The sequence below is a fragment of the Schistocerca nitens genome, chromosome 6 (genome assembly GCF_023898315.1).
Source record: "Schistocerca nitens isolate TAMUIC-IGC-003100 chromosome 6, iqSchNite1.1, whole genome shotgun sequence".
In the NCBI taxonomy this organism is placed as follows: Eukaryota; Metazoa; Arthropoda; class Insecta; order Orthoptera; family Acrididae; genus Schistocerca; species Schistocerca nitens.
The window spans coordinates 382,198,991-382,214,792 of record NC_064619.1 but is presented as its reverse complement, the minus strand read 5'-3'; the positions used below and the strand labels follow the sequence as shown (position 1 = coordinate 382,214,792).

Below are 15,802 nucleotides of genomic sequence, written 5' to 3'. Positions count from 1 at the left end.
CTGTTTGCGAGTGGAACAGGAAAGGACAGGTAGGAGTACAGGGTAGCCTGCGCTACGCACCGTACTGTGCCTTGTGGCCAGTCGATGTAGATACAAATGAGGGTTATTGTGCATTAATTGTCATGTGAGGTTAAACTTGATTGTATGAAACTTAGACCAACACCTAACCGCAAGTACGATGAAAACTACTGTAAAAGTTTAATAAATCTTTCAAATGACATACCTCTCTTGCTGAACATGTGTGTCAGAACCAGCTTAGTTTAATTTAATATTGTTTGCAACAAATAAATGCCACATGTGAACATGAACGGCTGTGTAAAAAATGCTTCTACATAATCTTATTACCTGCATATGACACATTTCTAGGCATGTCGCAAAACAGTGTGTGTGTTGTCAGCACTGAGAAAGATAGTGAAAATTACTCCCTCCCCCCGTCCCCGGTCTTTTCTCACTCCCGCGGCAGTAGACAACCGTCCGATCCTCTCTCCCTCCCCCAGCCCAGGGTACGTTCCTAAGTGGCGAACAAGCTACAGCGGTACGCCTAAAATTTTTAAAAAGTGTCAAGAAGTGATACGCAGTGACAAAAAGTTTGGGACCTCTGTTGTAGAACATAAAAGTAAAATAAATAACTGTGTTAGTTGTAAAGACAAAGTATTATCTGAATGATGTTTCACAAACAACGGAGTACACAAATCACATCATCTACATTGACGGCAAAGAATCCCAGTTAGCTCTGATATTTCGTAACACCTCTTCCACATCTTTGACTCTTGTGGATGAATGAAGTAGTGGCAGAGAGTAAATGTGTGTTGCCCTAGCCACCCCTCCTACAGTCGAGTGTTCCCCCTGCCCACACACCGAGCAGTGCAGCACACTAGCACAGTTTCCTGCTCCCTCCGCCGGGCCACGTTCGTTCCAGCCCCGCCGTGATTCGCTCCGGTGGGGCGCGGTCGTCGCACAATGCGGCCTTCGCCGGCTTAAACACTTGTCACTCGCCGGCGACAAATTATCGGAATTCGATTCCTGCAAACAAAGGCACCAGGCACGCTGTGGTCTCGTCAGCGGCGTCGGCGCCCGCTTTTCCAGGCCTCGGAACACTTGAGCAGCTCTTGCTCAGTAACTTACTTCATTCGAAACTTACTGCAAATGCGAGACCCGCTTACGGCGTCCTTGGTAGCACACTGCCAGTGCTTCTCCCACTGACACGTGAAATTTCTTTTACGTTTTCGTTTGGAGTGTGGGAAACACGATGCTCTTGAGATTTTTTTCAACATTTTAATTTTATTGTTTATCGTGTGACTCTTTTTACATAATCTGTGTGTTACTGGGTAACAGTTTGAAATGAGCGAAATACCACACAGTATAATGTAACATTTCGTGTTCTGGCATCCATCCATGGACATCACAGACTTTCATTCAGGGGCAGGGTGATCAGCAAGACTCTAAAACTGAAATTTGCTCTTTCTGACGTTGTGACCAGAAGTCGTCCAACCATAACTGCGGGTTCTTTGATTGCACTTGTAGAAAGCTCTCCAAATTGGAACACATGAAATATTAGTTCACTTTATTACATAATAAATAAAATAATTACTTAATTTGCACGCACTGCTTTGTCGCAGGAGTACTGGATAATTTACAACTGTCACTGACTAGCAAAGCGTCACTTAAGGCACTAGTTAACAAACGGTTCTCTTGACATACAATGTTCGATATTTGCAACGGTTCAAGTTCATCTGAAACTTCAACAACTGGTTGGTCCTACACCTTGATGTTGACTCCTTCAGATGAGGTGACGGTCTGGGCTGAGCTCTTGCATCGTCAACACTATGTTGATCGCAGTGTGAGGGGAGGTGGTTTGATTTTCTGGAGTGCCTCCCACTGGTTGTTTCGGAGTGCAGTGAACCCTCACTATTGTCTGCAGTACCGATTTGCATTGCCGACTTTGGTGTGACATTGTGATCTCTGGATGATATGACATCTGACATAAATCAGTTGGTCAGCCTCGAGATGTGCCATCCAAAAAAAAATGGTTCAAATGGCTCTGAGCACTATGGGACTCAACTGCTGTGGTCATAAGTCCCCTAGAACTTAGAACTACTTAAACCTAACTAACCTAAGGACAGCACACAACACCCAGCCATCACGAGGCAGAGAAAATCCCTGACCCCGCCGGGAATCGAACCCGGGAACCCGGGCGTGGGAAGCGAGAACGCTACCGCACGACCACGAGATGCGGGCAGATGTGCCATCCCACAAGAGATAAATTTTGTGACACAAAAAACTGATCGATATCCAATGAATATGAAATAAACACAGTACTTCAAATTCTACGTGGAATGACATGTGTAAACTCTTGTCTCCGCCACCCCCCCCCCCCCCTCCGTCCGCCCCCCATATCAGTGAGCACACCTAAGCAACGATCACTATATCACTACTAAGCAAAGCATACTAAAGACAGTACTGTCGGCGTATGCGACCAAGGAACGCAACACGTTATGTTTACTGGCAGTACCATAGTTTGGTGAGCGCCTTTATTTGGCTCATGAGACACATGCAAGCTATTCTATGCTCTGATTGGATGCTGGGGTGCCGCCTCTGCGCCACTCTTATAATTTCATTACTTATTATTTGTTAAATGAAATGTGAAATAGAGATTTGTATGACAATAAAAAATGACTATCAGTGTAGTCATTAGGAAGTGCTAATGAAAATGGTCTGACAAAATATTTAAAATATAATAAAAGTTATGAACACCAGGAATCACTTTGAGATTTGCTGTGCTGTTATCGACAATGCTCCACGGTAGCGATCCACACCCCATATCGTAGAGTTCAAGTCTTACAAATAGCCAATAAAGTTCATAACTGGCGGGCAGGTCCATTACACTTCAGATTTGGTCGGTAGTTTATAGAAATATATTTATTGCCGTGAGTCTGAGAGCAATACACAATATATCGCGTATCGAAGTGACCACACGATTTTATAATGACTGTCGTTTTCGTTGTTTTAACAAACTATAACTTCGGTAACAAAACAAATGCTTAAGAATGCATCGTAATCAACTGCATGACTTTCACAAATGAAGGGAACAGGTGATAATACGCTGGTTATAATCTTTGACAATAATTCATTTCTACTAACAGGAAAATTATACTTAACTATTTTCTCACCCAAATGTTTGGTTTCGTTTCAGCTGGCGTCCAAACAAAAAATTCAGTGTAAATACCTTGATTGCAGCATTAGTGTCCCGAAAGCTAAGTGTCTTTCCATTCTCATACTGATCTACGCTCATGTGTCAAAACATTATGGCGGTGTTGGTCCACACTCAGATCGCAGTATTACAGCGATTCTTCGTGGCATGTATTCGAAAGTATCTGGTAGGTTTCTGGAGGTATGTGCCATCAGAGGCTGGTCCCGGCGGAGGTTCGAGTCCTCCCTCGGGCATGGGTGTGTGTGTTTGTCCTTAGGATAATTTAGGTTAAGCAGTGTGTAAGCTTAGGGACCGATGACCTTAGCAGTTAAGTCCCACAAGATTTCACACACATTTGAACATTTTTTTGTGCCATCAGATGTCTAAACACCCGTTGCCCAGTTCCTCTAAACTACGGGCCCGTTGTTTGTGGGCGCGGGTTTAACGCCCGAAAGCGTTCCAGTTACGTTCCACTCGACTCAGTACAGATGAGTTTCAAGGCCAAGGGATCAGTGTGAGTTTACTCTTTTGAAGCCACTGTGGCACGATTCTGGCCTAATTCTGCTAGAAGATACCACCACCGTCGGGAAAGACATCAATCATGATTGGATGCAGATGGTACATAATAGCCGCGTAGTCCCCAGCTACAGTGGCTTCGATTACTACCACAAGTCTCACGAAGGCCCCGGTGAACGTCCCCGACAGCAAATACTGTCTACAGAGGCCTGAATGAGTGGTGCGCCGCATGTTCGAAGTTGCTGTGATCCTGGATTGCGGCGTATCCCGCCACGACCGTAGACCTAGTATAACACGATATGCGATTAATCGGGTCAGGCGACATGTTTACACTGATCCACGGTCTAATCTCGATAATATCGCCGCAAATGAAATCATAATAAATCCATGTAACTGTGTCTACATGGAAATAAGCAAGGATGCTCTAGGCGCTACAGTCTGGAACCGCGCGACCGCTACGGTCGCAGGTTCGAATCCTGCTTCAGGCATGGATGTGTGTGATGTCCTTAGGTTAGTTAGGTTTAAGTAGTTCTGAGTTCTAGGGGACTGATGACCTTAGAAGTTAAGTCCCATAGTGCTGGTTTTTAAAACGTGATTTTGGAGTGGTAAAATGTTTTGCGTGTATATTTTGTTAGGACTCGCGTTTTGTTAGGACTCACGTGTTGTGAGTGGTCCTTCTTCTTTCGGGTTCTGAGGTCACAGCACACACATAATAAATTTATTTTATCTACTTTTGAGTTTACAAACGGCTTTTCACTTCACAAAACGCGGTGTACACAATGTTGTTGTGTCTCCTAACCCCGTCGGCATTCATTTGTTCCCCAGTGATTTTGGCGCGGAATTTTGTTTACTTCTCTCTCTCTCTCTCTCTCTCTCTCTCTCTCTCTCTCTCTCTCTCTCTGTGTGTGTGTGTGTGTGTGTGTGTGTGTGTGTGTGTGTGTGTGTGTGTGTTCAAAGGTCACTTTTCTTTCTCTTGAATATTTCGGAAACTAAGTCCTAGAAAAAGGTTCTTTTCATTTTTTCTGTAGGCTCGTAGCAAGTGGGAGAAAAAGAAACTCTTTGTGCGCGGTATTTGAAGGCAACCAATGGGTAGGGCCAGTTGATTCAATCACTTTGTTTACACCAGACTGCGTTACGATGTTTCATTGTGGATGCACAACGGTACACGAACCCTTGAGTGAATACATTTAGGCTCTGAGCAATGGACAGGGAGCGCTGCTCGGTAGCGTGCGGCATGTGGAGATTTGGGTCAGACGCGGGACGTGCTCGGATGTCCGAGGCGGGTAAGACGACCGCTGGCGCTTCTGAGTTCGTTCCGTGCCCCGCTGCAGTTGAACGGTTCAAGTGGCTCTGAGCACTATGGGACTTAACTTCTAAGGTCTTCAATCCCCTAGAACTTAGAAATACGTAAACCTTACTAACCTAAGGACATCACACACACCCGTGCCCGAGGCAGGATTCGAACCTGCGACCGTAGCGGCCGCGCGGTTCCAGACTGTAGCACCTAGAACCGCTCTGCCACTCCGGCCGGCGCAGCTGATTGAGATTTCTTTCGTCACGCGTGAGTACAGCTGCCGATCTAATCAGTTGTGTCTTTTTCCTTCGGTCACGCATACCCGAAAGAACAGGCACCAAACCTATAATATATATCGAGATTGTCAAGTATACGCCCTCGTAGCGAAATTTAGGAGATATGTCCATGCGTTATCGAGCAAAAATCGGAAAAGGAATGTTAGAGTTATTTAAACAAATGCTGCACAGATACTATTTATAACCCCAGGGAAAGAGGATGAGGGTAGTACATACGCCTACTCACAGACACACGATGAAATCGGTGACTGACAGTTTCCATGGATTTCAATAAGTTCATGGCTTGTTGCCACGATTTAGTCACAAACGAACCACGTACAAAAAGACAAGAATGAAAACTTAACGGCACAGCCAACGGAAACATACAATGTGACCCGAATTGCTGTTATGACGACTACTGATCAGGATATGCCGTGGTACCACAATTTTTATTCTATGATGGAAGAATGTCTTTTAAAATGTGCCGGCCGGAGTGGCCGAGCGGTTCCAGGCGCTTCAGTCTAAAACCGCGAGACCGCTACGGTTGCAGGTTCGAATCCTGCCTCGAGCATGGATGTGTGTGATGTCCTTAGGCTAGTTAGGTTTAAGTAGTTCTAAGTCTCGATGTTAAGTCCCATAGTGCTCAGAGCCATTTGAACAATTTTAAACTGTATCAGTGAATTAGTAACCGTGTATCATGTGACGATATAGTTCTTCATCTTTACGTCCTTTGTATGTTTGTATTACTTTTGCGACAACCGTACCACTTAGACAAACTGCACCTTGCGGCGCCTGGTACGTGTGCGTTAAATGACTTTTTGATATTTCTTATTTTACCTTTCATGGTTTTTTGTATAATGTTACAGTATTGTAACTTTTATCCCCTCTTTTACTTGTTCCAACCTAGTCCTGGAGATGATCAGCAAGGCAGATCGAAACCAGTAGTCTTCAGTAGTCATTTATTGACTCCAGACGTTGATTCCCGTGACAATTTCTAGGATCAGTGCGAAACGCTGGCCACATTGGGCCTCCAATAGCATGTAAATATCGACGCACGTGGACGATTGCTAATCCGATATGCTAAAGTTATGAGCGGCTATTGCTAATTCGATATGCTAAAGTTATGAAGGACGACTGCTATCCGATATGGTAAACTAATGAGTTAACTTTGAAGATAAATCGCAACATTTTTATATTCCTCTGGGCGTAATATGAATGTACTGCAACTCTCTACAAGCGTAAAAGCGTTTAAGTTTATTAGCACATGTGACATGTCGAGACTGACGCCACGAAGCTCCAAGCACTAAAACAGGAGTCTCTCTCCAGGCGGACCACAGACAGAACGATAGCGCTTGTTAACGTCACTCTTTTTACCAATCTATTTCTGCACGGAGGTTTGTTCCGCGAGTGAGCGAGACTGAGAGTACTTCTTGCTTCTTCCTTATCGATACTGCAAAGGGGATGGTGTTTGGAGGGCATAACTATCGCCTGTTAGTACAGCAGCAATGACGATGTATTAAATTGAATGTAAAATTATTAAGATGAATACTATAGCCACCCCTCAAACTTTGTGATCAGCTCTACATCTCTTGTTTCAGGAAGTGATTGCTGGCCTAGCAAGACGGCAACTTCGTCTTAGGTATGTATACGCCAACAGAAAATTAAATTAAATATTATTGAGAAAACATAGAAACAGAATTACGTTTGCGAAAAAGTACTGACACCACAGTAATACAGTGTTCTTAACATAAAATATATCCTTAGATATTTCAGAGATTGTTGTGCAATACTAGAAATTTTCATATTGTTCGTGTAACGTGAAAACGTTGAGTTCTAGAAATGATGTATTGTATTTCTTCGCTTTAAACGTCTGTAGCTTGCCTTATGTGTGCCTCTTAAATGTCTTACGGTTTCAGTGTAGTATTAACTGTCTTCGTCAAGCTAAAGATGTAGATTAAGGTAAATAAGTCTAGCCACGGGGGAAACTATCAACACAACGATAGAGAAATCATATAGATTAAGTTCATGCCAGACTTCGCACATTGACCTATCAAGACGCTTTACAAATTAAATAACTTTATGCGCGCTCACAAGAAGTGGTACAGTGGCGAACGTCGGTGACTATGACTGGGTAAGTCAACTGGATATACTTGGAACATTATTTAAGGGGAAGTTATTCTTAGAGCTGAAGACTTTTTTAAAAACGCCCCCGATATGATATACCATCACATGAAAAGTCGATGAATATATTGTTGGAGGTTTACTTTATCATTTAGACCATATTCTGGAAAATTTGCATTTGGAAATGTGACAACTAATAGTGAATGTAACACGAGGACGCATCGAAGGTGCCGGCCGGTGTGGCCGTGCGGTCTAGGCGCTTCAGTCTGGAACCGCGTGACCGCTCCGGTCGCAGGTTCGAATCCTGCCTCGGGCATGGATGTGTGTGATATCCTTAGGTTAGTTAGGTTTAAGTAGTTCTAAGTTCTAGGGGACAGATGACCTTAGATATTAAGTCCCATAGTGCTCGTCACTTGCCTTTGCTATTAGACTTCCTGTATCAGAATGACAGCTTACCGCCGCAGTGCCTGGCATTAGATAGTACAAAATATCACTTTCTACTGTAAAATCCGTCCAATAGCAGCCAGTGGCGCGAAATGTTATTACACACATAATTTGTAGTACCTGTGGACCCCGTTACAGTCAGTACATCTGGAGTCCGATATCTTTCTATTGTTAATAGCTGCGTTTTCTGCATACCTACCTGCTGGGCTAATACACTATGGGATTAAAAGTATCCGGACACCTGGCTTAAAATGACTTACAAGGACGGCCGTTGTGGCCGAGCTGTTCTAGGCGCTTCAGTCTGGAACCGCGCGACCGCTACGGTCACAGATGTGAATCCTGCCTCGGGCATGGATGTGTGTGATGTCCTTAGGTTAGTTAGGTTTAAGTAGTTCTAAGTTCTAGGAGACTGATGACCTCAGATTTTAAGTCCTATAGAGCCATTTGAACCATTTCCACTTACATGTTTGTGGCGCCCTCCATCGGTAATGCTGGAATTCAATACGGTGTTGACCCACAATTAGCCGTGACGACCGCTTCCATTCCCGCAGGCATACATTAAATCAGGTGCTGCAAGGTTTGTTGGGGAATCGGAGCCCATTCTTTACGAGGTGCTGCACTGAGGACACTGAGGAGAAGTAGTGGCCTGGCACGAAGTTGCAATTTCAAAACATCCCAAAGATATTCTATAGGATTCACTTCAGACTCTGTGCACGCCAGTCCATTACAGGGTTGTTGTTGTGTAACCACTCCGCTACAGGCCGTGCTTTATGAGCAGATGCTCGATCGTGTTGGAAGAAGCAATCGCCGTCCCCGAATTGCTCTTCAACAGTGGGAAGCTAGAAGGTGCTTAAAACATCACGACCACACCATAACACCACCGCCTCAGAATTTCACTGTTGGCACTTCACACGTTGGCAGATGTCGTTCACCGGGCATTCGACATACCCACACCCTGCCGTCTGATCGCCAAATCAGTGTGATTCGTCATTACACACAACGTTTTTGCACTGTTCAGTCGTCCAATGTTTGCGCTCCTCACACCAAGCGAGGCGTTGTTTGGCGTGATGTGTGGCTTTGTCACCAGGGACTCCTGGTCCCCCATGGCTCATCTCAGAGCAATTGCATTTCATTTGAATTTTGACCTCCTTCTATCTTTGTATTTGTACTGCACAGATAATTGTTATAACCAGGAATAACACAATAACCTCTTCAGTCTGGTTTATTAAATCACAAATCACTTTTTAACAATTATGTTAGCCAAGCGTCTACCCAGGCTCACACTCAGAAGTAATGCAGAATTAAAGTTTGGTTATACCAATGTCCGAATGTGCATGGTGGGGTGCACGCCCCGTAATTATTCTGAAGTCCAGTGAAGTTCAGTCTCCCCAAGTGAAGTCGCAAGATTTCCGCCGAGCAGCCAGGTAACCTCGAGTGGTGCGGCGAGTCATCCACAAGCAGCTGGAACACGGCGTACTGCACTTCCCGATGAGAACTGTCGTTTGCGGCGGCGGCCGGGTTTATATAAGGCTTGCTAGTTAATGGTGCCGTCGGCTGGGGTCGCTGTTTTCCAGGGAAAACCAATCGCAATGTTTCCTGGCGTAGCCAATTGCTGGGTGCTGACAAACGCGCGCGCGCGAAGGCGGCCAGCGATGGTAGCCGCGAGGTGGCCGGAGAAGTGCGGCCAGTGATGTATTTCTCGGCCACGTAAGGGAGCGTGCGTGTGAAGACGGCCAGCGATGGAAGCAGCGGGCCGCCCAGAGAAGTGCGACCAGCGATGTATTTGGCGGCCGCGTACTGGAGCGCGTTGTTCGGTGTTTGGTAGAAGTGGTGTATACGACAATAATATCTGCACAACAGTGTAAATGACAACGTTGTGAGTTGCGTGTCCTGTTTTCAAACAAACGTGCCTCGTTACTACTACGGCGTTATATCTATGGTTTATTTTTTCCAGCAGAATTAGTTGTACGTTAAAAGTAATGCACACCATTATGCCCGGTTTTACTGATGAAGAGTTGGGCGATATGCCTTACATGCACGGATTCATTGAATGCTAGTAGATAACGCCACAAAGACGCTGTGCTGAGGTCCTAAGTTGTTCCTATAGCTACGGCAAACACTTACAATGCGTGTATAGGCACCTATCAGACATCAGACCTTTTCTTGTTACAGTGGAGGATACTGGAACATCCACTGGCGGAAAAATATTGTAAAACAAAAAAATAATTAATGTAGACTAATGAAATTTCGGGAATACATTTGTCTATTTTAGTTGGTTGGTTTTTTTGGGGAAGGAGACCAGACAGCGAGGTCATCGGTCTCATCGGATTAGGGAAGGACGGGGAAGGAAGTCGGCCGTGCCCTTTGAAAGGAACCATCCCGGCATTTGCCTGGAGCGATTTAGGGAAATCACGGAAAACCTAAATCAGGATGGCCGGACGCGGGATTGAACCGTCGTCCTCCCGAATGCGAGTCCAGTGTCTAACCACTGCGCCACCTCGCTCGGTCTATTTTAGTGATTAACATTGCAAGATCACAGGTTAATGTAAGCGTGAGGTAAACCATTGCAAATATGAAATTCTGGTATACTAATAACCGGACTGCCGAAATGTTGAGTACAAGCCTACAAACGTGAATGCATTGTGTTGTACAGTTACCAGATGTCAATTTGTGGAATGGAAAAAAAATGGCTCTAAGCTCTATGGGACTTAACATCTCAGGTCATCAGACCCCTAGACTTAGAACTACTGAAACCTAACTAACCTAAGGACATCACACACAATCATACCCGAGGCAGGATTCGAACCTGCGATCGTATCAGCAGCGCGGTTCGGGACTGAAGCGCCTAGAACCGCTTGGCCACAGCGACCGGTTGTGAGATGGAGTTCCACGCCTGTTATAGGTGGTCGGTAAGTACCGGGATGGTTAATGCTGTTTGTGAGTAACGCTGGAGTTTTCGTCTGATGGTGTCCCAAACGTGCTCGATTGGAGACAGATCTGGTGGTCGAGCAGGCCAAGGTGACATGTCGACAGTCTGTACAACATATTGTGTTACAACAGCGGTACGCGGGCAAGCGTTATCCTGTTGGAAAACACCCCTTGGAATGCTGCCCATTAGTGTCAGCACAACAGGTCGAATTAACAGACTGACGTACAGGTTTGCAGTCAGGGTGCGTGGGACAACCACGAGGCTGCTCCTACTGCAATACGAAATTGCATCTCAGACCATAACTCCAGATGTATGCCCCTTTAATCTAGCACGCAGGAAGGTTGGTTGTCGAGCCTAACCTGGCCTCCTCCTAAACAATACTCGGCATCCAGGCAAAGCCAACTTTCGTCAGAAAAGGCGACAGACCTCCACCGTGTCCTCCTGTGACAGCACTCAAGCCGCAAATTGTGGTGTATTGGGGTCAGCGGAATGGACACGACACCTGGTTGGGCTCGAGGATATCCTTGAAATAACCGATTTGTAACAGTTCTTTGTCACTGTGGTGCTAACTGGTGCTCAGATTGCCGTTGCAGAAGCAGGACGATGCACCAGAGCCAAACGGCGAACACGATGGTCTTTTCTCTCGGTGGAACCACGCGACCGTCCGGAGACCGGTCTTCTTGGGCCCGTACATTCTCATGGCCACCGCTGCCAGCAGTCACGGGCAGTGACTACATTCGTGTCAAGTCTGTCTCCAGTACCACAGAAGGAACATTCAGCTTCTCTCATACCTATTGCATGACCTTGTTCAAACTCAATGAAGTATTGATAATGTCGTCTTTGCAACCTTAAAGGAATTCTTCACTGACATCAGTTCCCCACGTCCAGTCTCAAAGGTAACTAACACTTAAGATCGATGCAGCGTATTTACAGCAAAACTGATTTGCATTCTCCTAACTATTAGCGCCGCTCTTAGGCAATTGGTGCGAAATTTCAATAAACATCATCTCTCAGTTGTAGAAACACGCCTAAACACTTTCGTTTGTGTCGAACAACTCCTTCTTGGTGTTAAAATTTTTTTCCGTCAATGTATTAAAGACTTTCTCACTGCTGTGAAATTTTTTCATAAAAACAATATAACTGAGGCAATATACCAAATAAATCGTTATTACATTGTTAGTAGGTGACAAGATACCTGACACCAAGGTCCCTTCATACCAAAATACTCCGAAAATGTCCCTGAACAACCATCGAAATATTCGGTTATTATTCAGGTTCACATTGCGTATATGGTTTCCAGATTTTGGACGTAAATCTCCTGCGTTTACTTTAGCTGCTTTGTGGGCACACATTTACTAAATTTACGCAAGGCACTATTTTTCACCTGCAGTAGCATAGATAGCTGAGGGGCGGCTGAAGAAAGGGAACTAATCGTTTGTCTCTCATGGTCTTTCATAAACACTGGGGACCCTCAGATAGTCAGAGAGCCATTCCACTACTGAAATATTTGTTGGGGTATAAAATTTAAATAGTCGCAACCACTGAAGTGAAAACCGCGAGAAACTCCGCATTCCCTGGGAACCACGGATTTTTTGTCGTTTACTGTTCAGGTCAGAATATCCTCTCGACGTCTAAAGCAGTGTTCGTGACCTCCTGTACTTAATAGAAATTAAGAACCGGGGAGATTTTCTTGTACGACCAGCTAAAAGAACTGCCTCGCTGCACGAACTCGAGGCTTCGGGACATGTAATAGAACGTAATGATTGAGTTCAAAACTTTGTAAGTGGGCGACATTACTTTATTGACCGTCCTGGGACGTTATTGGCCGCAAAGTCTCATTTCAAATTGTTGGTTGCATGCAAGCAGCCAGTAACATAACAATGGCTATATGAACTGCTCACAATAGAATTTAATGTTCTTCTGTAGATATATGCCAAATTCCTACATCTACATTTATACTTGGAAAACTCCAATAAAGTCTGTGGCTGGTATAGCTTTTTGTTGTACCGTCTATTAACGCTTTTTGTTCCATTGTCGCTCAGAACGTGGGAAGAAGATCGAGCTGAAGTGTCTACGCAAGCTCTTCTCAGATTAATTTCATCTTTATGCTCTGTGTTTGATTGATGCCTAGGGAGCGAAGAATAGTCGCCCGCATCTCGTGGTCGTGCGGTAGCGTTCTCGCTTCCCACGCCCGGGTTCCCGGGTTCGATTCCCGGCGGGGTCAGGGATTTTCTCTGCCTCGTGATGGCTGGGTGTTGTGTGCTGTCCTTAGGTTAGTCAGGTTTAAGTAGTTCTAAGTTCTAGGGGACTTATGACCACAGCAGTTGAGTCCCATAGTGCTCAGAGCCATTTGAACCATTTTTTGAAGAATAGTCATAGTTTCCACCCTGAAACTTAACAGCTGTAATTTCCTACGCATATTTTGTACACTGACTGCGAGATACAATTCAAAATTATAGAGCAGCACTGTTATCCTCCGAAGTACTAGTGGTTTACATACTACGAAATTCTAACTAAATTCTAACCAGTATTGAAATCATTGTGTGACATGTGGATGACAATGGCTGAACAGGTAGTGGCTAATCTTCATTAATTAACTACTAACTGTCTTACGAAAACTCATTTCACGCTCGGTTGTTGCACCATTAACTCAGAATTCCTAACGAGAAAGTTTAACTATATTGGTAGTACAGTTTTGTACTAGCCAAACATGCTTCCACTATACAGAATGGGTCTTCATGTAGCTTCACTCCACACAACTAACAAACAATATACAAGAAATTAACAACTAGTTTTCGTTTAAATTTTGCGTTTTTATGAAGGATTTCATTTATCAATACAGAAAAATTGTTTAAAAACGGAACAATATTTTTATTTAAAGATATTTAATTCGTAATTACATCAACCCTAATTACGCTAGGCGTAAATTTATTTATCACGCTAAAGATTCTAATGTGAGAAAATGTGGACGTTACATAAGAGATACAGGTAAGTTTATACAGATTTTTTTTATTTTAGTAGGTGCAGAAGTCTGTTTTCAGCCACCATGCAAGGAAAAGTGAAAGTGCCTATCTAGCAGTAAGATGCAACATCATCGATACTCTAGAAAGAAAGTAACAGAGAACACTCCATTAAGAACATATGGGAGCGGGGTCACGTCGTGTTATTTCTGTTTTTCCTTCCACAAGAAAGTGACAGAAACGTTCAAGTGATAAGCTTGAACAAATAGCGGTAAAATGCAGTGGTAAACGTTTCAAGTAGTGAGGGCAGAATTAATACCATTGTTTTTAGAAGAAATGAAAATTATTGTTGGATTTTTAATTATGATTCTCTGACTCCAATGTTAACCTAAGAGTCAGAAAGTCAAGTTTTGACTTTATGATGAGAAACAAAACAGAAATATAATAAGCCTACAAATACTCCCTTTCTTCTACCGAGCGAGGAGGCGCATTCGTTACCACGATTAACTTGTATTCGACGATTCAAATCGCTATCCGACCCTCCAGACTTAGGTTTCAGTGATTTCCCTAAATCGCCTAAGGTAAATGCCAGAATGGTTCCTTTGAGAGGCCACCGCCGATTTCCTACCCTATCCTTTCGTAATCTGAGCTTGTGCTCCTTATCTAATGAACTAGTTATCGCCGGAAGTTTGGAACCTATCTTCCTTTCTTCCATTCCCTTTTTTCTATACAAGTATGTGGTAGCGGGGAATATAATTCATACAAAAATGCTGTCAATCAGTTGATAAAGGTTACAAACCAAAATACGACTGTACCAGAGAAAAGAGGAAAGTCCATACTTAGCCATTAGATGCTATCAGAACCTACATAGATAGCGCATTAATCTAAAGAAGCGGAACACATCTGAATGTATAAAACTGAAGACAATGCTGCGTGGAAAAGATCTTGCTAGATTAATGGTTTTAGAAAGTTTTCTGATGGTAATGAATCATTGGGGTGGTGATGGTGATGATGGTGGTGAAGCAAAATACGTAAGTATATAGATACACTAATTAACTGAGAACGAAGTGTAAACGTTACACAAGTATTAAATAATTTTAGTCTAGAAATTAACAGACTCAAATGCACTGACTGTAGTTTTTGTTTTGACCTTCATAGTGCACAATACTTGGCATAAGCGCCAATGCAAGATTTGGTCCTGGGTCTCCTCAGTATCATATGCACAGAACACAGAATCCACAAAGAGAGCCCAACTTTCTACACTGCTTTGCTAATTGTGAAACCAGAATGGAGTCATATGAGTGACTACCTGATAAACCATATTTCGGTGTGGTGGTAAGGGGGACGTCCTTGAGGCAGCATCCATTTTTCCAAATGCTGGGTTCTGGCACACTACATTTGTAGTCTCGTTTGCTGTAGTGGTGCTGCGAATTCCTCATTTGTCTTAAGGAAACTTCCTCGACTTGAATCGTGAAAGTGGTGGCCCGTATCAGAATACAATATGCTCACCTGATGCAGCAGCTTCAGTCTTCTCTTTTGTTAACACTAAAGATAATCAGATGAACTGGTATTATTAAAGGCGCTACAGACTGCGCTCTGGTCGTATCGTGTGCTTGGTGGTCACACCGTTGAAGCATCTCCATGTGGTTCCCTATCTAGAGATGTTCCAATTCATTTCATGCCGTGATTATCGTTTCTATAAGGAAATTCTTCAAGAGAAGTTGGTATCGCCCTCACACATCTTGGATACTAAAATGTAATTTACATGCAGACAATATGGTTTATTTACGAACTACATGAGTCACTCCCATGGGAATGCCACCTCTTCTTCGAAGGGGAAAAAGGTTGTACCAGCTATCGGTACCACGTGTTTCCCCGCTGAACGTCAGATGTGTGTATGCATAAGTAAAAAAGAGCTCAAATAGTTTTCCCAAGTACCATGGCAGGTGCTATTCTGCCAATGTATTACTAGACAGTAGGACTACTTCTTGCTTCTGAACATCTTAATACTGAAAGTCCCCTGCTGAGAACATCTGGGTGGATTTTGATTCTCCTCGTTGCCTCCTGAAGCCA

At 43.9% G+C, this 15,802-nt stretch overlaps 1 protein-coding gene across 1 annotated transcript in view; it reads left to right on the top strand.

The window, feature by feature from the left end:
• Positions 1-15,802, top strand: part of LOC126263075 (hemicentin-2) — a 2,049,386-nt gene that overhangs the window by 428,349 nt on the left and 1,605,235 nt on the right. The window contains exon 2 of the mRNA XM_049960064.1: positions 6,874-6,914. The gene's annotated coding sequence lies outside the window, so the exon portion shown is untranslated. The remainder of the gene's footprint in view (positions 1-6,873; positions 6,915-15,802) is intronic.